We start from the raw sequence: 19404 nt of genomic DNA, 5'->3' as shown, positions 1-19404 counted from the left end.
ACAACAAAGGATCACTCTGTTTGCTTTGTGGATCAGATTGTGGGAGAACAAGAGTGGAAGCAGGAAGACCATTTAGGAGGCTACTGCAAGAATCCAGGAAAGAAATCATAGTTGTTTGGCCCAAGATGGAGACAGAAGTGAATGGTCTCGGTATTTGTTTTAGAGGCAGAATCTGTAAGGCTGTGTAGAATGGAATAAAAGTGGGGAATGAGTGAAAGAGAACAACAGGGCTACAATAATAGCTACTTTTCATTGAGTACATAGTACGTGTCAGGAACTGTTCTAAGTGCTTTATAAATATTAAGCCATTTAATTGTCATAAGAATCCTAAAAGGTAGGTGCTATTATTATCCCTTCAACGTCTTAGGATTTGAAGCTCCAGATCCTAAGTAATTTGCTCAAGTCATGTAGTTGGTAAGTGGCAGAGCTGGGATTTGGACCATACAGGCAGCCTGGCCGCTCCATTGGTGCCACAAAGTATGAATTTCTTCAGCTACATCAAGTTTTTGTGGTACCATACATCCTCCTTTCTCCTGTCGTTTTTTTCTTCTTCTTTCTTCCTACTTTCTTCTTCCTTCGCCTCCTCCTCTTCTGCCTGGCTCCATTACATTAACCTTTGCTTGTTCTTACAGGCCAAGTCAATCCACAGCAACCCTGTGCTCACCTCTATAATTTGCTGTGTAAAGTACTTCATTGTTATGCGCAGGTCTTTCCCACTAAACTTTGAAGGTGAGGAACTTAATGCCAAGGAAAGAGCAAGGAAGCAAGCAAGGAAATCTAGCCATGCCCACATGGCGTGCCTTCCCTAAACATTGGGAGTCACAAAAATGGTAAAGTGTTGTCCTGTCATGTTACAGGAGTACTGGGTAGGCTATTGGAGGCAGGAGGCTTTGCCTGGAGTTTGTTTCGCTGGGAAAAAAAATGCAACCAGGAGTTGGAACTTGGGGCCTTTATTCCCACAGTCATTTAATGTGGTTTGGGGAGGCAGTCTTGGGACCTCATCCAGGAAGACCTGGGAGATTCTCAGTAGGCAGAGTTGACTCACTGGAATGTGCTACTTCCTGGTCACTCACCCTTACCCGTCATTATGTAAATAAATTTACTGAGTTCCAAGTTGGTTCCTTTTCTTTCTGGCAGGGTCATAGAAATTTCTTCTTATACGGTTCTTTCCTTTTTCTCCTCTACAAGGTTTCAGCATTTAGGTTGTAGCTGTGGGGCCGTGGGAAAGTTACAGAACTCCTCTGACCCACAATGTTGAGCCCAGCGTATCCAGATGTGAAAGCTGTGCCCTGTGTCACCGCAGGACGTGCCACAGACACAGATCACGCATGGTGCCCTGTGGATGCACTCCACAGTGGCCTTGCTCAACACACCACGGCTCCTTCCTCTCCTCAGATTTCCTTAATGAATTCTCTTTGGTCTATTACTTTGGGCCTTCATTAAGGGATTTACAAGAAAGTGTCATGGAGTTTGTGACTATAATAATCTCTCTGGCAAGATCTGGAAAGTATTTTTCCTTGGTTTTAGCACCTGATACAGTTATTTCCCTTGTTTATTATCTCTTTTGTTTTTGTCTTCTGAATACGTAATTGTGGAACTAACAGTATTTCCCTTGGTTGTGAGAAAGCTTAGAGCCATACATGTGGCCTTCCGGCCTGTGTATAAGATCAAACAGGATGCGTTTTATATACTTAACTCACTCCTGGCTTAAATTCTGTTTCCATTCCTTCACCAACTTCAGATTTTATTTTTCTGGCGCTATATTATATGTATCTGTAATCCATCTGTTATCCTTTTTGAAGCAAGACAGGTATAAAAAAAAATGTGTATGAACACATGCCCACAAACAAACTGGTCCTGATTGCTAGTTATATAACTGAAAGGGATTATTTTTAAATGTACACAAAGAATAATTTTCTCACTTACAAAATATAGTTTTAACAAACGAATAACACTTATGTAATACTGGATTTAGCTTTCCGCATTATTCTCTAGAAAGTGAAAAGATTCCAAACAAAAGCAGACAAGAGATTGGGTTAATTTTCAAGCTGGGGTATTTTTAGATATGACCTAGAACCTTACACCAAATAATGTAACGAAGTACATTCACTCTTGAAATCACATAGCCTAATTAGGCAGCATTCAGGCTGTCACCTCACAAGGAAATCCTGTGCTGTTGGAGAGGAAGGCGGGTTAGGGAATCTGATAATAAGGATGACCCATGAACAGGAGTCCTTGGTGACAAGTGTGTGGCCTCTAACCGTCTCTAGACAGCTGTTCTTCCCGATGCCTGGACAACATTGTGGGGTCTTGGGGGCCAGTACCCTGTGGTTTGCAGCTGTCATAAAACCACATGACAAAATTCACCTTAGTGAAATCACGGAGGAGTACGTTTTACAACTAGTTTACTTAGGAGGTTGCGCTGAATATACAAGACTCAAAGCTAGATAGTCTATGGATGGAATACTAAGTTATTTTGTGAATAAATTGGGCATCTAGTTAAATCTGCTTTAAAAAATTTACTCCAAATCTACAGAGATCATGTTCTCTATAGTGATTTCTGCCCCTCTTCAGCAATAAAGTGTATTTTTTTTAAAAAAATTAAGGTATGTACTTTTTTAAACACATAGTGCTATTGTATATTTAAGAGACTACAGCAATTTTCAACGTTTTTATCTCATGGCACACATAAACTACTTACTAAAATTCTGCAGCACACCAACATATATATAATTTATTTATTTATTTTTTGCTGATCTGACCCAAAAGTATAATTTTGATTGATTTCCTTAAAAATTACAATAGTAATTACCTACCCTTTTTGCTCCAAAGTGACTTTATAGAAAATTAGGTGCCTATGCTGATATATAAGGATTTCTGGTACCAAGAATTAACCAATCAGACACAACCTTATAATGCGACGTGACCAACAAGATGCAACTCTATTATATGAACTGTTTATTTATGCTTCAAGACAGCATTCACACTGGATGACTATTGTTGTGTTGACTGTTGTCATTATTTTTATTTGACAATATAAGGGAAAAGAGACCAGTGTCCCACAAAATAGTCAGGTATTGCATGTTTTAAAAATTCTTGCTAGCTTTTGAAAATACCAGTTGAAAATCACTGGACTATAGTATAATGTAAACATGCTAACTTTTATATGCCCTGAAAAACTAAAACAATTGTGACTTGCTTTATTGCAATAGTTGCTTTATTGTGGCAACCTCAATATCCCCAAGGTCTGCCTGTTACAGAGAGATGAATGCTCATAGGTCAAGGTCCCATTACATCAGTTTCCTCATCTTTACAATGAGAGCAATAAAAGTACCTCTTTCTTGGGATTTCTGTGAGAATTAGATAAAATACTAACTATAAAGCATTTAGCAGAGTGGCACATAGTAATAGCTCAGTAAATATTATCAAAAGTGTTATTTTCAGATGAGTGGATATTGGTTTCACTGGCTTTTATTTGAAGGTGGAGTATCATAGAACAATAGAATTTTAAAGAAAATTATTCCTCCCTGTAATAACATTTTTTGAAGTTTTATTTTTATATTTTCCATTTCCTTTCAAATTGAGTTTAATATTTTTGGCAGGATCTCAGCACTGGAACAGTAAGAAGACAAAACATTTAAGCAGAGAGAGAACAGTGGGAAGAGGCAATGTGATATGAACTAACTCCTGCTGGAAGTGAACAGCCTGTTTGGTGGAGGGCTACCTTCGTCCTTCTTTTCTGCCATTTATTCTCTTCAGTGAAATTGTCACTTTAGCTCCATGTATGCTAGCTAGGAAACTCATCAGCAATTTCCAAAAACAAGTCTATTTCTAGGATGGTTTCAGTTTTAAAAATTGCAACTACCTTTGCCAGGGGAATCCCATCAGAAATGTATTAGAAGACATATTTAAACAGTTATTTCCTAGCAAATGTGGTCAGAATCCAAACTGGCTAATTGAAAGTCTATGTGATCTTAAAAAGATGGGCATGAGATGACATGTCATACCTTGAATGTATTAAATGATACTTGGGGATGGAGATGAGGGGCGGGGGGAATTTAGAATCCTTGGTTAACTTGTTGACATTCATAATTGGGAGTTTTCAAAGTGTGGATCTAAAATGACTGTGCCAAGCCAACATTCCTATCAGTGATCAAAGAGAATAAGATTTTTAAAATAGTTGGATAACTAAGCAAGGGAGAAAAATATCTGAAGTCTCAGGGCCAGAGATCTGTATTCAATTTCAAATAGTTTCTTAGGGGTTTTATATCCTGTGATAAAAGCAAAACTTTTAACCGCTATGTCTCAAGGCCATGAGAGGAAAACTGAACAGTTACTGTGTGGCTGTGATTTTGAGATGGCTTTGTTCAAATGAAAATTCCCACACACTAAAGCTGTGTTACCACATATTTTTTACCAAGAGGAGGAAGGTGCCTAATCCAGATGATTTTATATATTGTTGTTCCATACCTCACACAAGCTCTTTTATGTTATCTTCTCTGTGTTTCAGAGTTAAACAGAAGAGGAATAATTTAATAGCAAGCATTTTGAGATTTCAAAACAATACTTGAGATATTCTATTTTCAGAAGTACAAATCTGCAGTGCAATCAGATTCAAGGATTTGGATGACTAAAGTAGATGATCAGTCATAAAGAGGTATTTCCTTTGTTTCCATCTTAATATTACTGACTTATAAACGCAATATGAAAATGAGTGTAGAGTTTTTTGTTCTCCTTCAAAATGAACAATGAAGTCCCTTGAAATATTACATTTTGAAGATTAGGAAATCTGGAGGAGGGGGGAAGTTCCTTTAATTCTCTTCTCCTTTCAATCTCCACTCCCACCTCACTCCCATTTAACAATGAGTCACTATATTTTCTTTACTAGACTTCTCATGTACCTTTGCATTTATTTTTCACAAGTGAAAATTTTCCAGCCTGAGAAACCTAAATATGTGTATTTGAAAAATAAATGGCATGAAAAAATTTAAAACAAAATAAAAAGAACACATTTCAACAAGAGGCGATAAGAAAATTCATTCAAAAAACTCATCTTTTAGATAGGAAGTCCTAGAAGGGAAAGTACATTTGATACTGAAGGCAAAGAACTTAAAAGGCTAAAGGGTCTTAGCAGAGAATTTGACTTTTGGTTCTTACAAAGAGGCAAACACACAGTAATTCTGGATTTTGACTACCTGCTCATTTGTCCCTCCCTTCGACCTGGCTAGTCCCCTGGTTCTTGATCCTGGTCAAATTGTTATCTTTCCATTCTGGACAAGGTGCCCATGCCCAGGAATTCGGTTCTAGTTCTCTGCCCTCAGTAACTCCAAATCTCCAGCTTGTTCCCTGGGTCCTCAAGCCCAGCATTTACAAGATCTTGGCTCCATCCTACAGCATAGAAAATAGAACATAACTCAAATAACTGATAGATTTTTCCATCATTGTTGTTAATCCATATTGCACAAAATAGCCGCAGGTGTTTGTGATGGAAAGTGGATTTGTGAGTATTAATATATATAGCAAGTATTTATAGACGTTTATATGTGCATAAAGATCTGAATAGCTCATAATTTAAATGACATAAGACATGTCAATCATGTCTTTAACTAATTACCTTCCTTTTCCCCTCCTTTTAAAAATTCATTTAATTAACAAACCAGGCTACAAAGAAAAACAAATCACAGTCCACGTCTGAATAGTCACATAATTTAGAGTAAAAATTTGAGTTGGATGCTTAACCTGTTACAAAGCTATATGCTACACTGATGTTTTAAAGAGGTTCTTTGTCCTAAAGCCCTCAGAAGTACTTGTAATCTCCTGACCTTGACAGTCTATTGCTGCCTTCATTCTGTCTCCACCCTTGACCCTATTTCCAGCCTAGCCTCCATTGCTCTCACATGCATATCAGACCCTCTTACCCCTTTTCCATTCTGCTCTCTTGGTCATGTCAGTTCCCATCTGTCTGTTTTTCTGTTCTTACTTCTGAACTTCAGAAAAATGATTCACTTTAAATGCATGCCACCTAACCTCAAATTAGTAACCCCATTATTCATTTCTTGTTTACTACTAACAAAGCCATTCCCAGCACTTCCCACTCTTCTAAGTCCCTATGCCCACACTCATTAATTTTATTTAACAAATATTAATTGAGAATCAACAATATGCCATGCACTGTCCTGGGTGATGGGTTTTACAGTAGGGGATAAAACAGATCCATTCGCTGCCCTAACAAAATCTATAGTCTGGTGAGAGAAACAGAGTGGTTTCTCAGCCCTGGCTGGATAGCTGAGTTGGTTAGAGCATTGTCCAGAACGCCAAGGTATCAAGGGTGAGGTGCGGACAGAGCACATAAAAGAATCAACCAATGAGTGCATAAATAAGTGGAATAACAAATTGATGTCTTCTTCTCTCCCTTCCTCTCTCTAAAATCAATCAATAAAATATATTTTTTGAAAGTAGTTTCTCGCCCTTCCTTTACTGGAAAACCCAGGTCTTTGGGGAAGCATCAACCCCCTCAACCTCCCTTCCCACATGTCATCTCTCGCTTCCTCTTCTTCAAGTCTGTCTTTGGTCCAGGCTCAGGGAAAATCCAGTATCATTTTCTTCCCCATGAGCTCTTGAATTCTTCCTTCTTTCCTCTTCTAAGACCTAACACCTTATGGTTCTTAATATTTTTTATTCTGAAATAACTGATATTTATTTTAGACATTTTAAACTGTCCATATTAAATACAAAACTGTATTTTGACTTTTTTTGATAAAAGAAATGCGGAGTACATTTGCTAATATCTTTAAATTTAGAATTGGCAGTTTCTTTGAGTGCTAATCTTATATTTTTCCTTCTGAATTCTGTGTCCGGTCCCAAAATAATCAGTATGCGAGCCAGTGGATTGACATTCTTGGATCCGGTCTAAACATTCTGATGAACAGTTCCGCAGCAGATATGTCAGCATGACTTCTTTTTCAATGATTTTATTTGGATTGCCTTCCAGGTACTTTCTTTCTATTTTGCTATGAAAAAGTCCCACACATCTAGGCTTGGGCTTTCAGTTTTTAATCTTAGACAGGCTAACAAATACAAAGAAAAATTATTTTCATTTTCTGATCTAATTTTGAATTGGTAAGGAAGAATGTTTCAGTATCTAAGAATTCTTACAAAATTTCCTGTTAGATTTAGTCATTACTTCTTATGCACTATTTTTTTGCATTGAGGAACCAGGAACCAGGCCTGGCGTGGGTCTGTCTCAGGTCAGCCATCAGTGTATGGGTTCTTGACTTCATGCAGGAAAGATTTCACAAACAAGTCCAGGTGATTTTGAGAGTATGTTTATTTAAGCTGGGGACAGTGGAACAAAGGAAGGGCTTAAGGTAGAAGAAGCAACAGGAGAGAAAAAGTCAGAGGAAAAGGGGGCCTTGGAGACAGGTTCAGGGAGTAAGCCTGGGATAAGCTGCCACTGCCCACTACTCCCCTGGTTGCAAGTCTCGTGGAGTCCTTTAGAATTTAGGAGAAAGAGAGCAGAAATACAAGGTGTGGCCGTACTCTAGCTAGGGCTTGCTATGGGTCTTTTGTCTTGAGGCTTTAATCTCTCTTTGGCTGGCCAGAATCCTAAGGGAGGTCTCAGGAGAGGGTCTTACCAGAATATTCATTAGCTTTCCAGGTGTGTTCAATATGTTAATTCATCAGAATGTACATATAGAGACCTGAGGCAGGGGGTGGGCTAGAAGGGGTCGATGGGGAAAAAGGGGACATACATAACACTTTCAACAATAAAGATTTTAAAAAATGTATATATAGAGATGTCAGGGGTTATTTTCTGGATAGATTTATTTTCAAAGAACGTCCTCGAAGAGGGACTGGGACCAGGCTGTTCTATCTGGGCACTGTCTAGAATGTATAAACCGTTTGCTATTAGGTGTCCTTGGTTGGGGAAATTAAAACTTTGTGATTCATTGTCTGGCTGTAAATTGCTCAAATAGTTTGGCCTTGTTTAATTGTTTTGTCTCAATTTCCCTTATTTTGCGCGTCAAGGAATTTTCCTAGCTTCTTACTATCCTGCCACAAACAGACAGTTGGTATCTGCTCCTGGCACAATTTACCTCCCTTCTTTGGGTTAGGAAAGAGGCTCCACTTTTGACCACATCCTCAGTGTCCCAGTTGCACATTTTGTTTAATGATCATAATTGACAGTTTCTCAGAGCCTCGAGCACTTGGGAACTCCTGGTGGGGAAGCAAGCTCAAGCTGTTAGGAGGGCGGTGTTGGGGCTGAGAGAGCATTGGAAATGAACTGAAGCAAAAGAGGCACCTCCTATCAGGGAGATGTCTGCAGTCAAAATCAAGTTCAGCCCTGGCCGGGTAGAGCATCATCCTGATACGCCAAGGTTCTGGATTTGATCCCCAGTCAAGGCATATACCCTAGTATAAGAATCAACCAATGAATGCATAAATAAGTGGAACAACAAATTGATATTTCTCTTTCTCAAATCAATCAATCAATTTTTTTTAAAAATCATCAATTCCAAAGGACAAAGTGAATTTTACTTCACTTTGGAGTACATCTACATGCAAAGGGTTCATCTAAGAGGCCTGAGGTGACATGTAGGAATGCAAATCTTAGATCAGAGAGGCCCTTAGAAATTCTGGAAGCAGGTATAGCCTCATGAAAAGGTTCTTCTATGAACCAGATGAGGGAGTCATAAAGGAATCCGGACCCCTCAGATAACACAGGTACAGCACAGAGTCTTCAGTTTCTGTAAGAATGTTAGGGAGTAGGTATCTAGGAATGTGGGTGGGTAAAAGGCTCATCAGACCACTTGGTTACATGGTGATGGTTAGTTAGGGCTCCCACTAAAGGGCTCTATTCTAACACAGGCCAGCTGAGACTGATTCTAAATGCCCCCTAGAACTGTCCTGGCTACTATTCTTCCTCCCCTTCGCTCCCCTCCTCCTTTTTGTTAATCCTCACCCACAGATATTTTTCCATTGATTTTTAGAGAGAGTGGAAAGGAAGGGGAGAGACAGAGAGAAAGAGAAACATCGATGTGAGAAAGACACATCGACTGGTTGCCTCTCGTACACGCCCCCACCAGCACTGGGGATTGAGCCTGCAACTGAGGTAGGTGCCCTTGACCAGAATTGAACCCGAGACCCTTCAGTCCAAGGGCTGATGCTCTAACCACTGAGAAAACGGGCTAAGGCCTGGCTACTACCCTTTCATTGGCCATGGGAGAGGGATGAAATGGTGTTCTCTCATCCAGAACAGTTGATACAAACTAAAGTGGGGGCAAAGGTTGCCAGTGACTGACCTGAAACCATAGGACAAAGCTCATCATCACACACACACACACACACACACACACACACACACACACAGCTCTGGGCTAGAAAGGCTGCCCATTTATCAGTGGTACAACATGTGACAAAGGAGTTGGGTTAATAAGGAGTCCATTCTTTCGCAGCAGAGTCTACACGTCTTATACCACCTGGTTATAAAGGGTCAGGTTTTGGCATGACCAATAACAGGATGGGTCTGAAAGAAACAGCAAGAAGAGATTTAAAAGAAAAAATCAAGTTCCATTTTCTTGGCTAAAAAAAACCCCCAACAAACCACACAAAAACATTACCACTTGCATAATTACAAAAGGCCTGACTTAGCAACCATTCATGAGAAAAAAAGACCTGGGTTTTTTGTTGGTAATAATACAGTGTTAAAAAAAAAAAATCCAATGAAATCTTAAATTGCATTAGTATAACGTCCAGATAAAGGGAGCAAAAATAGCCCTGGCGAGGTGGCCCAGTAGGTTGGAGTGTCATTCTGTACACTAAAAAGGTCATGGGTTCAATTCCTGGTCAACACACATACCTAGGTTTGGGGATTTTGGTTGGGACATGTGCAGGAGGCAACCAATTGATGTTTCTCTGTCAACATTGTTTCTCTCTCTCTCTCTCTCATCAATAAGCATATCCTTAGGTGAGGATTTTTAAAAAGGTTTTTTAAAAGGGAGCAAAAACAAAAGATGGTCTCACTGAACTCAGCAGTGGTCAGGCCTCATCTGGAGGCTTAGTGCCTTTTAAGGAGACACACACACAAATGAGCATGAATCCAGAGAAAGACACTTAGGCTGGAAATCCTGTCACCTAATATGTAGTTAAAAGTACTTGTGGGCTTGGCTGAAAGAGAAAATGCTGTCAGGAATGTGTCTTCCAGCACTTAAAGGAGGACCATCCAGTGAGGTAGTAGCCTTAAGGTTTGTTAATCTATAGGACAAGCTGAGAACTAGATTTCAGTTTAATGAAAAGCAGGCATTTTAAAGAATCAAATCTGTATGACAATAAAACTCAATACTTTCCAAAATCATGAACTATCCATCACTGAACACATCCCAGTGGATGTCAAATGGCCCTGTAATGGAGTGGGGAGGGGAGCTGAAGGTCTTCCCAGCCCCACGAGTCCATAATCATCTCAGCCACCCATGTTCCTACCTGAACTCCATCCCTTCCCATGTCTTCCAGGGTTTGCTCCCACAATCTCCCTGTCTTCTCTGGCATCTTAACTTTTTCTTTCTCCAAAGATTCTTTCCAATTTTTATGTGTAAAGAAGGAAACAACTTCCCTGGGTCTTTTGGTTTTGCTTAGAATGGAGTTTGAAATGGCATTCTACTTTCTTTGGGGGACTGCCTTCCTGCCCCATTAGGGGTGATCATATGACCCTAGCCCAGCCGTGGGCAAACTACGGCCCGCGGGCCAGATCAGGCCCGTTTGAAATGAATAAAACTAAAAAAAAAAAAAAAAGACCGTACCCTTTTATGTAATGATGTTTACTTTGAATTTATATTAGTTCACACAAACACTCCATCCATGCTTTTGTTCCGGCCCTCCGGTCCAGTTTAAGAACCCATTGTGGCCCTCGAGTCAAAAAGTTTGCCCACCCCTGCCCTAGCCTGACCTATTAACATTTTGAACATAGTTATTTCAAGGATGGCGTGTGACCCAAGTTGTCCAATGAAAATCAGTTCTAAGATTTTTACTGGAACTATCAGGAACTGCTAGGGCCACTTATCTGTTCATCACAAAGCTGGAGTTGCCAGAAGCCAGCATGTGGAAAGAGGCTATAAGAGATGGAAGCCAGCACAAAAAGTGGGTGTGAGGGTGGGGAAAGGGAAAGACTATCCTGATGATATTGTCTAATCTCCGACACTTTCCAGTTAAACAAGCCAGTACATTCCCTCTTTACTTTAGGCCGCTGACTCTTGAAGCCAGAGTAGTCTGAACAATATGCTTTCAGTTTCTTTCTAACTTCCCTCTTTTCTTCTCACTCCTTTGCATGGCTTCCAGGGCCCATAGCAACTTGGCCCTGCCCACCTCTCCAGCTTCATCTCTCCACAGCCTTCTCCACTTTGCTGTAGACACACAGCCCTGGTAGGGAACGGGCAGGCTGCCTCCGAGGCTGCATGGAGTCTGACCCCCTTGCAGCGTTTTTGCAGAGAACTTTCTTTTCACTCCTAAATGCTTTTGTCTCTGAGTCTGCCTTGCACATTGACCCGTCTGTTTCTCTCTGTGGCTTCTCCATTTTTCTGTTCTTTAGATTAGAATCTTGGTAGTCTAAGACATACTCCCCATCTGGGCTAGATGCTGGTGATATAACAGGGAAGTCAACGTTCACAGCCCCTACCATCTTTTCTTACATCCCGGGGCGGGGGGCGCAGGGAGGGGTGCTAACTGAGGCAGCTTTATCTGAATCATTATTTGGAGAGAATCCAAGCAGCTGCTCTTCTGAACCTTAATTTCACACAATGTAGAAAAGCCATCATCATACTCTCAACAGCCACATTTTCTCATTGCAGATGTATGATATAAAATTCAAAAGGAACAAGACATAGTGTGAAGCTCTCTTTGACTTCCCTGGCTCAATTCCCATACCTTCAGCACCCCTCTCCCAGGCAACTGTTATTATCAGTGTCAAATGTATCAATCCCAAACAAGTTTGTGCCTGTTCAAGCAAATGCAGATACATATATATATCCTCCCCACCCCATCCCTTTCACAAGTCGTAGTCTTTGAACCTTGCTTTTTTTACTCAATATATCTTAGAGAAATAGTATATCAGTACCTACTGTTCTTTTTAATGGATTAGTAATACTCAACTGTATAGATGCACATATATTATTTAAATAACCTCCTATTGATGTACCTTACATTGTGTCCAGTATTATGCTCTTACCAACAGATCTGCAAGTATTTTCTGAGTTATATATTATTGCATACACATTGTGAATGATCTGTAGGATAAATTCCTTAGAGTGGAATTGTCGGGTCAAAGGATATGTCCATTTCCAAATTGATATCGGTTGTCTATTTATTCTCCAAAGTGAGCATATAAATTAACAGTCTGTGAACAATAGATGAGTGCTTGTTTCCCAAAAGCCTCTTGACAAAGTCTGTTGTTAAACATTTTGGATTTTGCAATTTTGTTAACTGGCATATTTTATTGTGAGGTTAAGTATCTGTTTGTGTTGAAAGTCCACTTGTATTTTCTTTCCTTTTCTAGAACTATTTGTTCCTGTCCGCTACACATTCTTCTGTTAGATTAGTGACCTATTGATTGGTGTAAGCTCTTTATATTTTATGGAAAGTAGTCTCTTTCCTGCCATATATATTGCATTTTTTTAGCTTGCTATTTAACCTTTCATTTTGTTTATGAGATCTTTTTTTTTCTTTTTACTTTGTCTTGTTTATTTTTGCCAAGAACATGACTCTTTTCTCTTTTTTCATCCTTAATATATTCAATCTTAAAATTTATTCCTTCTTACGATTTCTCTGATATAAAGGGAGAATGAACAGAGCATTCATAGTGATGAAATACAAGTGACTAAATAAGCACATAAAAAGTTCAACCTCACAAATAAAAAATGCAAATTAGGTTTTATATTTTACTCCAGCAAATTAGCAAAGGTAGAGTGAATCCAGTGTTGCTATAATCTGTTGGCAAGAGTGCCAATTAATCCATACATTTGGGAAGCAAATTTTCAGTAAGTAGCAAGAACTCTGAAAAAAAAAAAAAAAAAGCTTTATGCAGTCATGGCATGTCTAGGAATTTATCGTAGGGTTAAAACCATCAAGATGGACAAAGATTAATGCATAGAGATGTACTTCTTCCCAGCACTGTTTTACCAGGAGAATTGATGGCAATTTGAAAGCTGTTGTCTGACAAGTAAATCACAGTGTATTCATACCAGCTAAGGCCACACAGCTACAAAAATGAAGCTTAGAGCTATGAAGGCCTGGGAAGATTATCACACTATTATATTAAAGACATGTTACAAAATTGCTTAGGCAGTGAGAGCTCAAATGCATAAAAATATATGGAAAACTAGAAAGAAATATGTCAAAGAGGTGCATGGTATTTTTCTTTTATGTGATTTCTCAAATTTTATAATGTACATGTATTATATAGTCTGCTAAAAATCAAAGTCAAAATTAGCACATACACAAAAAATGTAAACCTATTTCTAGAATTTACTTTTTTTCTTTATCTCTTTCTACTGTGACCATAGGCCTTCATATGTTTTTGGGTTTTTTTTCACATTGGTATTATTGTAACGGTCTATATGACCCAGTCATCTTTCCTCCTATCTAACAGTATTCTGTTAGATTACTTGAAAACATTGTCTATCGTTACTCAAGACCCCACAGCAGCTTCCTGTTCCCTATTGCATGATGTTTAAATTACTCAGACTAGTACACCAGCCCTTTATAATTTGGCCCCACTCTACTGAAATCATCCAAGTGTATTTCCTTCTATTTCCAGGAAAGCTCTGTACCCTAGCTAGAGTGCCCTGGTTATTACTTGCCCCACCCCATGCCCTTTCTTTGACCCTGTTCATTCTGTTCACTGTTCTGTAACTGCCTTCCTCATGCTCCCTTTGTCCCCAAATCTTACTCACCCTCCGGAGGTTCCATCTCCTCCATATCAACCTTTCCCCTCACCCTTGGCTGAACTCTCAAAGCACATCCTTTAATCACAGCCTCAGTCTAAGGCTCCACAGCTCTGCCATTGTTGCTTGTGTGTGAATACTGGCTTCCTAACTGTTTTGAAGGCTCTGCGAAGGCAGGCCACACTAACCAGAACCTTCTTTTCTCTTCCCACTCGGGTTCTGCTCATTGCTAAGCAGAAGGTAAGGCCTGGCTGACCGGTGAGGAGGCTGCTGGGATGAGCAGCTTCTTGGGCAGTGTCTTCTTTTCTCCTTTCTTCTGTTCCTGCCTGGACACCTGACTTCCGAGGAGGCCCTGCCTAGTGGCAGAAGCAAATTAGAGGAAGCCCTAGAACAGTGGGGAGCCCTTGGGGGGGGAGCATTGAGGGAACTTTAAAAATATGGCTGTGTGTTCTCCCCCTGCCCCTCCCCACAGCTGAGGTTTAGAATTTAACTGGCCCAAGGTGGGACCAGCATTGATATATTTTCTTAAGCTCCCTAGCTGGTTCTGATGGCTTCACTACCAAGTCTTACTCCTTTTGAGCCCCAGCCCTTTTGGCATGCATGCATTCCGGCACTTTTCTGTCTTGTTTCCAGGCAGGAAGTCATCCTAGAACTAGCCAGAGACTCCAAAGAGAGGCAGTCTTTAGATAAATCCTTTGGCATCAGCGAGAGCCTTTGTTGTTTTTCAAAGGTGTTTGCTTTCAAATTGACAACTGTCTGCAGTGGAGCCTGCTCTGAAGATTGCCTTGCCTGTGTTGCCTTCCAGTCTAGGCTCTAGATAAGCTCATGGGCAGACAGACCAGACTAGGGCTAAAATAAACTCAGACACCCTCAAACAGAACACTGCTGTTACACAGGACAGCAGGGTGATTAAAGCAGCCTGTTTCATATGGAAATGCAGTACGTTATTTGTGTGGCAAAGTGAGAACAAAATGTCCAAGAAAAGAGAATAAATATGTACAGATCAGAAAACCTGAACCATTATAAAAGTTTTACTAATGTATCAGTATGTAGCTCCCTTTTTATATAAGAACAAAACAACAGCAGCAGTAATGATAACGATGAACAACTTTTAGCACTAACTGTGCACCAGGTACTCGATCTAAAGGTTCTATCTGGATTGATTCATTTAATCTGACAACCCTACAAGATTGCTGCTGGTATTACCCTTGTTTTCTAAATGAGGAGATTGAGGCACTGCATTACTAAAGAATTTGCTAGCTGGTAAGTAGCAGAGCCAGGATTAGAAGACATTCGGGCTTCTGTTCTTAACAACTTACCAGGGCTAATTCTTAGTTCAAAGGAAAATTCGATTTTTTGAAAATCCAAGGTTTCTCAAATATCCGAGCACACATTAAATATTTTCCATTAAGTTTTATAATCTTCAGTGGAAATTATTTCAAAGTATCCTGTAGACATCACTGCTTCCTTCAAGGACACTGAACACAGTTTAACTTTTACTTAAAGCCTCCCTGTTAGCATCATAGACATTAATTTTGGGGGAGGCTAGATGGAGCCTGACACTCTCAGGCTTTTTAAGGTTTAGAGTTAGGTCATGCTGATCCACGCACTGGACAATTGCGGTGTCTGTCTCCCCCGAAGCCCCTCCTACAGGTGACTGGCTGTTAATAGTCCCTGCTGAGGCATTGGCCCAACAGCTGTGTTCTGATCTAAGCAAACTTGAGGCACCTCAGCCACAGCAGATGACGCGAAGAAGACCCCTGACCTCAGCAGCCCTGCTCTGGACCGGCCAGCAGTCTACTATATGAACCAGTGGGCAAAATTTAGCTAAAAATGGGCGCGATGGTCCAGATTCTCCCTTCAGGGGGGTTTGCCCTGGGAAGTACTGGTTCGCAATGGGAGCTAAAAGAGTGTATAGAGAGAGCCAATGAGGTAGAGCGAGCAAAAGTGACAGGAAGCAGATAGCAGTCCTGAACAGGGGCTGTGAGGTGGGAAAGAACACCCAGCTGGCTATGGCGACGAGTGCAGAGGGCATGGCCAAGATAAGGGGCAGGTGGAGATTGGGGACTGCCCCATTCAGGCCCACCCAAAGACTTTGGCATTCCTGACAATATGAAAGCACTGTGCTGTGCAAACAAACAAACAACAACAAAACTGAGTCTGCTGGTTGCGACAAGAGCTGGCAGTTTACAGATTCTAAAGAGAGGATGAGGAAGCCAGGTAGGGGCAGGCAGAGAGGCCGAAAGACCCCTGGGCGCAGCCAGAGGAGAGCTGAGTCACATAAATGAACTGATCAGTAGGTGATGATGCACGAACTCCCGATGCCGAAGTCCTGGGTAGCATGGATTCTTGCTGGCGTCCTGGGTCCAGTCTTCCTCAGGTCTGGCTCCACTACACGCCTGTTCTTCCAGAGGCTTGGTGATTTGGCCTTTCGTGGTTCCCACGAGGCCCTGTGGGGCTGAGATCCTTGTGTGTGTGTGTTTTTTTTAATTCCTTGGAACTCCTTCCCCTAATATTAGATGTAACTTGAGCTGTTCCTCGGAACAAAAAGAGCCTAACAAAAATACTCTACATGGCCCCAGATTGCTCTTTCCCCCGGCCTCCCCCCTCCCTCTTGGAATTATTGTTGTCCTATTTTTAGTTTTTCTGTTTCTTCCTTTGCTGCTAGGCTGTCAACCATCACTTTTTATTGCTGTAGTTGGCTTGCTTCTAGCCATTCTCTCTTTGTCATTAAGGCTACTTGTAGACAGGGCACTAGATCCACTAGCTTGGTGGGGCTAAATAAAGTAAAAGTAAACAGGTAACAGGAAGGCTGAATTTTATAGCATGCGACTATCTCAATATAGCTGTGACAAAAATTAAAGAAGCAATGAGAGCGTTTTAGTGTCCCACGAGCTTTAGGATGTAGTGTTTGGAAATGCACTTTGACTGTGCAGATGTCTTTCTTGCTTACTTTCTTACGTTTGGTTCCAGTCCAGTCAGTGAAGGTCTTCCTAAAGTATCCCTTGGTTCTGAGGAACCACAACGCACGAGCCAGCAGCGTAAAGGAAACAAGATTTATTTTAAGACATTACGCAGAACTCAACCGAAGAAAGTAAGCAGGCAAGACAGCCTCTCTCTCCCCAGTTCTGTCTCTCCGTCTTTCCCTCTCTCCCTGGAGTTTCCTGGTTTCCTAACCTCACCTTGTCCTTGTTTCACATCTGCTCCACGTTCCCCTCTGCAGACTATTCTGCTTCTCTGTCAGGTTTTTAGTTTCTTTTTCCTCCAATTCTGGCTTGCACATGGCTCTGGGGCTGCCATGCTGCTGATTTTGGCAACTCTTCATGACCTCGAGTCTTTAATGCCAACACCTTCCGATTCGGCCTCTCTGTGTCCGAGAATACGATGGACCTGTTTTGAGCCGTGTGTCTGTCTGCCCCTGATCAAATGAGATGGTCAGAGAGCAGTGCCGGGCCCCCACTCCTGAAGGAACGCCCTTCCGGCCTGCAGGCCGCGCTCTCAGGAGAGTCTGGCAGGGAGGAAGTGACTGGCATTTCAACCAGAGTGAAATTTCTAAATTTCTGAGCTCTGATAGGTGCTGTGTCATTACACGTTTACTCTTCCTCTTTGTTATTCACCGTTCAGCACTTACAGTCCTGCTAACAATAAACAAATTGTTCCTTGGTGCTGTCACCTATCACCATCTAGTCTAGTCAGTAGTCATTATTTTGGTTTTCATATATGTTCAAATACAAAAACATATTAAAGGTAGGTCTCCCCTTCAATATTTTTCTGTCATCTCTCAGGATCCTGTTACTCACTTATCTTCGTAAAACTGTACTCTGGGTTAAACCAACAATGCAAATTCATTTTTAACAACAGAGCTGAAGGTTGTTAATGTTTCAGTAAAAACCACTTTAAACACCACATTGCATCTACACAGGGATGCTTTCCTGACCAACAACTTGTCACAAATGCCGGGAGGACTTTACAGTTTGTCTAAAACCACTACTTTCTACCCTGTTCTTTTCACAAAAGTATGAAATAATTATGAGTCAACCATGGGTGGAAGCATTTGTTATTAGTTTTTCAAAAGATGCCAAGTGCTAGAGGAAATTTTTCTCCTAGGCCAAGAACAGTTCTATTTTAAAAACAATAAAATGCAAATTAAATGTTTCTTCATGTTTGAGTCTAGCATTTGAATGGTACTAAACAGTTTTCAAGACGTTTTCTCATGCATGATTGAACTTAATGTTCAAAATAAAGTTCTGGTGTTACTAGTATCATTTTATAGCTGGAAAACGAGCTCAGAGAAGTTATTTGACTTATTCAAATCACGGTGCTTTGTGCTTCAGATAAAAACTAAAGTCGTTTTACTCTAAATCTTGTGGTTTTGCATGACACTTTGCTCTTTCCTTACTTTATCCCTACGATTTTTGTGGGGAAGAGAGGCATCAGTATAAGTATTTCAAAATCCACAAATTCTCAGTATACAGTCCTCAGGATAATCCTGATTTGTTTTTCTAACTCCAAGACCCATACATGGATAATACTATAACAAAACTACCGCCTACTTATTTATGAAAAATTAAAAGTGATAGATTGAGGGGTTACCACAGCCTAGTACAAAGTTTGATCTATCCCTCACAGTTGAAATCACATACAGTATTTTAATTCAATGTAACCTTTTCTAACTCTTTATTTTGTCAGGGATATAACATTAATTAGTGAGATTAAAATAAAATGCAAATCTCTAATGAAACCATTCTTGGGCAGAATAACTCTCAATGCTATCTAAAAAGACTAGATTAGTCCTTGAAGTGATTGGTTGTGGTGGTTAAAAGAAGAAATGTTTTCAAAGGAGATAAGTGTGTTTGCTATTTATATGTATGTAGATCTTACTAACTACCCACGTGTTATTATTGCTAGGCAAATAGGGTTTCTGAGGACACCCCCCCCTTCACCCTTAGCAATTCAAGTTACTCTAGGTATCCAAAAGTAATAAAAAATTTTAGCTCTTTAAAAGTCTCTAATTCAGATTTTTCATTTATTTAGATTTTTCTGTCCACTAAGTCTAAAATGAGCAGAGTTTTGCTGTGTTTATTATTATACAACGGGCAGACATTTGTTGAAATTTAGGTTGTCTGTGTGCATTATTTACTAAATGTTGTTAATATTACATTGTGTGCTTTATTACAGGATTCCCAGGACTGTGTTAAGCAGAGCAATTATAATAGTTTAAAGAATATGAGCAAGAAACAACCCACATGTAATAAAATATGAAGAAAAAGAGGACACCTAGAACATGTGAGTTATTTTTATTTCAAATTAATTTTTTTAACTTTATTATTTTTAAAATTTATCTTTATTGTTGAAAGTATTACAGATGTCACTTGTTTTTTTCGCCCATTGACCCCCTTCATCCTGTACCTGCCCTCCCCAGGACTTCACCACACTATTGTCTGTGTCCATGGGCTATGCATATAAGCATATA

The 19404-nt window shown here is 40.2% G+C and overlaps 1 long non-coding RNA gene across 2 annotated transcripts in view; it reads left to right on the top strand.

The window, feature by feature from the left end:
- The first annotated feature begins 689 nt into the window (after window positions 1-689).
- The window catches only part of LOC138992884 (uncharacterized), a 35610-nt gene continuing 16895 nt past the window's right edge, over window positions 690-19404 (top strand). For both annotated transcript variants that reach the window (XR_011468194.1, XR_011468195.1), the window contains exons 1-4: window positions 690-830; window positions 4511-4657; window positions 6874-6991; window positions 19110-19217. This is a non-coding gene — a long non-coding RNA (uncharacterized lncRNA). The remainder of the gene's footprint in view (window positions 831-4510; window positions 4658-6873; window positions 6992-19109; window positions 19218-19404) is intronic.

This window comes from Myotis yumanensis, unplaced genomic scaffold (genome assembly GCF_028538775.1).
Source record: "Myotis yumanensis isolate MYYU_CA2020_CCGP unplaced genomic scaffold, mMyoYum1.0.hap1 SCAF_15, whole genome shotgun sequence".
In the NCBI taxonomy this organism is placed as follows: Eukaryota; Metazoa; Chordata; class Mammalia; order Chiroptera; family Vespertilionidae; genus Myotis; species Myotis yumanensis.
The sequence above is the reverse complement of the archived record's forward strand: the minus strand, read 5'-3'. Positions and strand labels throughout refer to the sequence as shown.